The sequence below is a fragment of the Elaeis guineensis genome, chromosome 1, assembly GCF_000442705.2.
Source record: "Elaeis guineensis isolate ETL-2024a chromosome 1, EG11, whole genome shotgun sequence".
Lineage (NCBI taxonomy): Eukaryota > Viridiplantae > Streptophyta > Magnoliopsida > Arecales > Arecaceae > Elaeis > Elaeis guineensis.
In genome coordinates, this window is record NC_025993.2 from 123603980 (window position 1) to 123610063 (window position 6084).

Here is a 6084-nt window from a genome sequence, read left to right on the forward strand (position 1 = left end):
TAGATATTTGAAAGGATCATCAAACTTGATGTAGATCAGTTTTGACCACTATAAATACTCAGGAGGATCACCAAAGTAGATGTGAATCATTTTCACCACTATGAGAACTCATATGGGTCATGTTGGCCACTATTGATAGAGCTAGATACAATCCAGGAGTAAGATCTGTTACATCAAGAAGCTGTCAAATTTTAGGAACCATAACTTGGTTATACAATGCTCGATTGAAATGATTTTTTTTTTTTTTGTAGTTAGGTATCCTTTTGAGATCTAAAACTTTGGGAAAGTCCTAAGGAGGTAAATCTAGCTAGAATTTCATTGTTTGGACCTCAAAATGGGTTGGTCAAGTCAATTTTTTTTTTAGAAAAAACTTTGATCAGATGTTATCTTTAATCTATGAAGAATTGGGCAGTGCAATATAAGGAAAAGTTTATGTAGAAATCAAAATATATCTTCATAATATTTTAATATTTTTTATAATTTTTTATATTAATCTATTTTTTTAGATAGTCCTATTCGAATTAAGAAGAGGAGTACTCTAACTTAAATCATTTAAGATGGCATCATTTTGAAAATAAAAAAGGAATCTGACCCAAATTATGCAAGATGGACTTGTTATTATAAATAGAGGCTATATACCTCAATTTTTATATGGAGAATCAATAGAAAAAGAAAGAAAAGGGATTTAAGCCATAGTTTTGAAAATTCTCTCTTTTTCTATCTTTCTTTGTGAGATCCGAGTTAAGTGGGTTAAAGAAATCTATCTTCTCCTCAATCGGATCAAGTAGGTATCAGAGAGATAGGTTCTTTACATTCATGGAATCTTAGTTTGTGGTCTAGACATATGAGTAGTACAAGTAGATAGAGGAGAAGAATTATTAGTAGCTGAAGCACATTGAAAGACAAGGCGAGTATAGCTGCAAGTCCAACCTTGATAGATGATAAGATGAAGATACATCTTGCACAACTAGAAGAAAAAATTGTCCAAGTCATCAAGTTTGTATCTTAATTATTGATGTCTTTAATACAAGCACTATCAACTCCTTCAGCAAAACTATCTCCTACATCTAGAGATCAAGATCTGCTATTTAACAAAGAAGATCAAGATCAAAAACTATCTCCATGTCAAGTCAAGTGGTTTAGCCACGAGATCGGAAGCATGTGTTTTTCCATCTTCAATTCTGATTTAGAGGAGCTAAATCCCCTAAACAAGGCGAGCTTCCATCCAGATAGATCTCCAAACTAGATGCAAACTACTTTAGTCACTATGAGTATTAAAAATGATCACAAGACTCAATATGGACTACTTTAGCTACTACGAGTATCTAAAAAGATCACTAGACTTGGTGTGTATTACTTTGACTACTATAGATATTCAAGAGGATCATTAAACTCGATGTAGATCATTTTGATTACTAAAATATTTAGAAAAATCATTAGACTTACTGTGGATCACTTTCACTACTATAAAAACTTAATATGAATCATGTTGGCCACTATAAGTAGAGCTACAGAGAATTATAAAGTAAGATCTACTATATTAAGAAATCAATTGCGTGACAAATTTTAGAAGACTATAACTTGATCATAGGATACTGATTGAGATGATTTTTTTTTTTAATTGGATATCTTTTTGAGATCTACAACTTTGGGTTAGCCTCAAAGGAGCTAAATCGGATCAAAATTCTATCATTTGGATCTCAAAATTGATTGATTAAATTAAAATATTTTTTTGAAAAAAATTTTGATAGAAGGTTATCTTCTAATCTATAAAAAAGTTGGATAAAAAAATAAAAAGAAAAATTGATATAGGAGTTGAGATATATTTTTTATAAAATTTTAATATTTTTCATAATTTTTTATATTAATCATTTTTTTAGAGGCTTAGTCATATTCAAACTAAGAAGAAGAGTCTAACCCAAATTATTTAAAGGTGAGCATCCTTTTAGAAAATAAGAAGAGAATTTGACTCAAATTATGCAAGGACAAATATTATTATTATAAGTATGGGCTATGTACTTCTATTTTTGCATGAAGAATCAATAAAAAGAAAGAAAGAAAAGAGATTTGAGCTCTACTTTTAAAATTCTCTCTTTTTCTATCTTAATTTGTAAGATTTAAGTTGAGCGAGTTAAAAAAAATCTTTCTTCTTTTTGATCATATCACTCAAGTCTTTTCCAATCAACTAGCATGTATCTCTCCTTGATCTTCCTCTCTCTTTTTGATTTGCTCAACATTTTCCTAGAGCCTAGTAGGGCAACTTGGATATATAAAATCTAATTTATATAAAAACTTGTACAAATGTTGTTATTGGATACTTTTTGTTCTCTTTGCTATATGATCGACTTTCATGATCTAGTTCATAGATGAGGCACATCATTTGATCATCGTTTCTTTTAGATTGAAGTGCTCTAGTTTTTTTTGGAATAAGTGTTTTAGAGATAGATCTTCTAGATATATATAATAATTTCAGCAATAAATAATCTTAAATATTTCAAAATACTTTTGATGTCTTCTAAAAGGATGGCAATTAGGCTACAATTATGCTTGAAAAATCCACTAAAATATCAATATATGATCTTCTGATCATCTGATTTTCCTAATAATTTTAAATATTTCCTATCACTAATTTTCTCTTTCTTTGAATGTCTAATCCATGTACAAATGTCAGAGATAAGGATTAAGACCCTTGGGGGAGATGCATTGATATGCCAGTTTGTTTTGCTAAATAGAACTCAAGATTTATGAAATCTATAGTGCTAAAGTATGCAACTAAGACTCTCTCTAATTTAATAGTAATTTTTAATGGTATTGTCTTATGCATCTTTTTAACTTTTTCTTGCAACTATCACCTATCGCGTCCGACACTCTTTCTATTGTGTAATGGTGACCAGGATATTCCTTGCATGATTGTTGGTATCTTACTTAATCCCTTACTAGCAAAATCATCTAAGCCAAACCAACTTGAAGCCTCTTTAAATCTAAAATCAGATGTAGTTTAGATCAGCACAATGCATATTACCTTCCATTAATATGTTATCCAAAATAAAAATGCACTATTCACATCAATTCAAATATGTTATATTGGATAACTAATTTATTCAATAGGGATTTCATTAGATCTAGGTGTTTATGTATCTTTCTTTGGCTTATCATCTAGTTCAAAAATTTCTTGATAATTTGGATCCAAATTTTGAGAAAGAGTGTTGGTTCATGTTTCAGTGTCAAGTTAAACAGCAATATATAAGAAAGTCCTAATTTATAATCACACTATTCTAGGAGAATAAATTGTTTTTTATATTCATAATATATGGGTATGTGTGTGTACACATAAACATAAATGGATATGTATAATATATAAGCATGTCAAATTTCATTGCTTTATTTAAGCTGCTAAGCATCCAAATTACACTTATAAAAATCAGCAACTATGTTGTGCAAGTTGGCTTAGCTTCACTTGCCATGCATATGTGAAACATAACTAAGGGAAGGATAGTTCATTATGCTGCTTGGATGCGGTTCCATCAGGAAGGATAACTCATTGGTTCTAGCTACTGCTTATAACTCTCTCTTTGTTTTCCCTCCTATCTTACACTTACAGGAATATGTTCGAATAAAAATCTTCTAATATATATGTCTATATTAGCTTTTTCAAAATTTTTAATCATTCCTAATTGTTATAATAAGTTTTATAGAAGATATGTCAATTAATAAAAGTTGGATTTGAACATTTGTGATAGACAAGATCCCCAACATGTTCAAGAAATTTTAGGATTTCTTAAGTTTTGCATTTAATAATCTTAATATAGAGATAGAGCTCTAGCTTTCGGCCAACTTGCGAATTTTTAGAAGTCTGTAGTTATCTTTAGCCCTAACAAGAAGGTCCAGGTGAAGTAGGTAATTCAGGATAGGCTGGGGATCCCTGAGTAAACCAAGATCCTGGCCTATCTGGGGGTTCCTATCATGGGACAGAGATTTCAGAGGATCGATTGTAGGCCCATGGAGTAGTGGGTCTGTGATCATCTCGAGGGTTGTTAAGCCAACACCCTTCCATGATTGGCAAGATTATCCTCATGAGATTGGTCCTAAGTTTCAATCCAGTCTATCTCTTGGTGAACACTATTATATTGAGTTCTTGTCTCAGGAAACTAAAGCAATAGTTTCAAAATTTAATACGGGCTCTAGACAGGGTGGTCATGTGCTTCACATGCTATCCTGAGAGGTGGTTTGCTAGTCTATGTGGAATGGAGCCTTGGGGATCCAATTTCGGCTGGTCAGGAGGGAGGCTATGATTATTAGACATGCAGTTAGATTCCTCATTCAACTTGATTGCTTATAGAGTAGGGTGATGATGACTTGATATAGCGCATGGAGTCAAAGATCTCAAATTTGGATTGATCATGACTACTCTTCATCTGGAAGGAGATTTGTATCCATACCCCTACAGTGGTGGCCTAGGTCAGATAGCTAATTGAAGATAGGGCTTTAATTGATGTGAATCCAGATACTTGGATTTCTAGTTTGCCACTCTCATGCTGGCCAACCTATATCAGCAAAGAGGGGGATGACCACCTGCGGGTCTATGATTTGATCACCACTGACGGTAGGGATTAGAGGGCTCAGGATGTCACACATCTTTTTAGTGGTGATCGACTTGCTGATAGAATTCTTGCCATCCTGATTCTTATCCATTAGAGCCATGTCTTGAGGGTGTAGGATTGATATTCCTATCCTAAGGTTCCTACAAGGGACTCGCTGAGATGAGTAGGTCAGTGATAGATAGGAGGATCAAAGCTGTTTAGATCTGGAGAGTGGTTGTCCATTCAGGATCAGACATTTTCTCTAGAAGGTTGCCTAAGATAGACTTCCGATACAGACACTTCTCAGGGACAGAGGCATAAAGCATCTGGTTGCCTACTTGGTTTGTGGGCTGGAGGATGTATCGATGGAGCATGCCCTTCTTCATTATCTGAGGACGAGGTTGATTTGGAGGATGGCGAGTGGTCAACCTTGGGGGATGAGCAGTGGCTCTTGGCTATATCCTTTCCCAGATGCGATCTGTTGGAGAATGGCCAAGGGCTCCACTTGGGGTGGTAGGGTGGTGTACGTTGCCTATCAGATATGACTTTTTAGAAATAGCTGGGTCTTTGAAGCCAAAGTTGTGCCTATGCATTGGGTGCTGAAGAGAACATGTTACTTAGCTATAAAGTACAGTCATTTCGATGCTGGTGGCCCATCTCTTGATATCCTGAGTTTTTAGAACTCCCATACTACACCTACAACAACCCGAAAGGTTCTTTTAATTTCTCAAGAGGCTTCTCTTTCACGATTTGTCAAGATCAATTTTGATGATAGTGTTAGGGATAGCAGGAGTGGTGTAGGATATGTCATCCAGAATTTGGATGCTAGGTTGTTAGCCGTGAGGGGGCTCACATCTTTTTGAGCTGTCCATCCCAAGAGTGGAGCTTCATGCCACTAGGATGGATATTATCTATGCGAGGTAGGAGTTGTAGATAGAAAGAAACTTCATTGAGGATGACTCTGCCACTATCATTGATTGGATCCGAGATAAGACGAAGCATCTAGAAGCCTATCCACTCTTCTATGACATTTGAAGATTTCTTCATCATTCCACCATGATGTCTATTCGGCATTACTCTTGGGAGGTGAATAGTATGGCAGATTGAGTTATATTTTTTGCTGCCGAGCATATCAGAGATTGGACCCGATGTTAGGGTGATAATTGCTCATGAGCCATATAGGATATGTTCTATTCTGACTTTTTGGATTGTACTCACATTAGAATGGTGTGATTGCTCGCTTGTACTAAAAAAAATAAAGCTATACTGTCCTAATAAGATTTTTTTCACACTCGATAAGAAGTACCTATGAACACCTGATCTTAAAGGGGATAAAAAAAAGATTAAAAGTAGTGGTATCATTATGGGGATAAATTATTTGAAGTTGCTTGTGAGAATGATGATGAGTTTGAAGATTATAATATTGTCATGTATGATATCTTGTATGATCTTGGACATGCTAGCAAAATTGATCTAAAATAAATAAATAATTCAACAAGAAAAA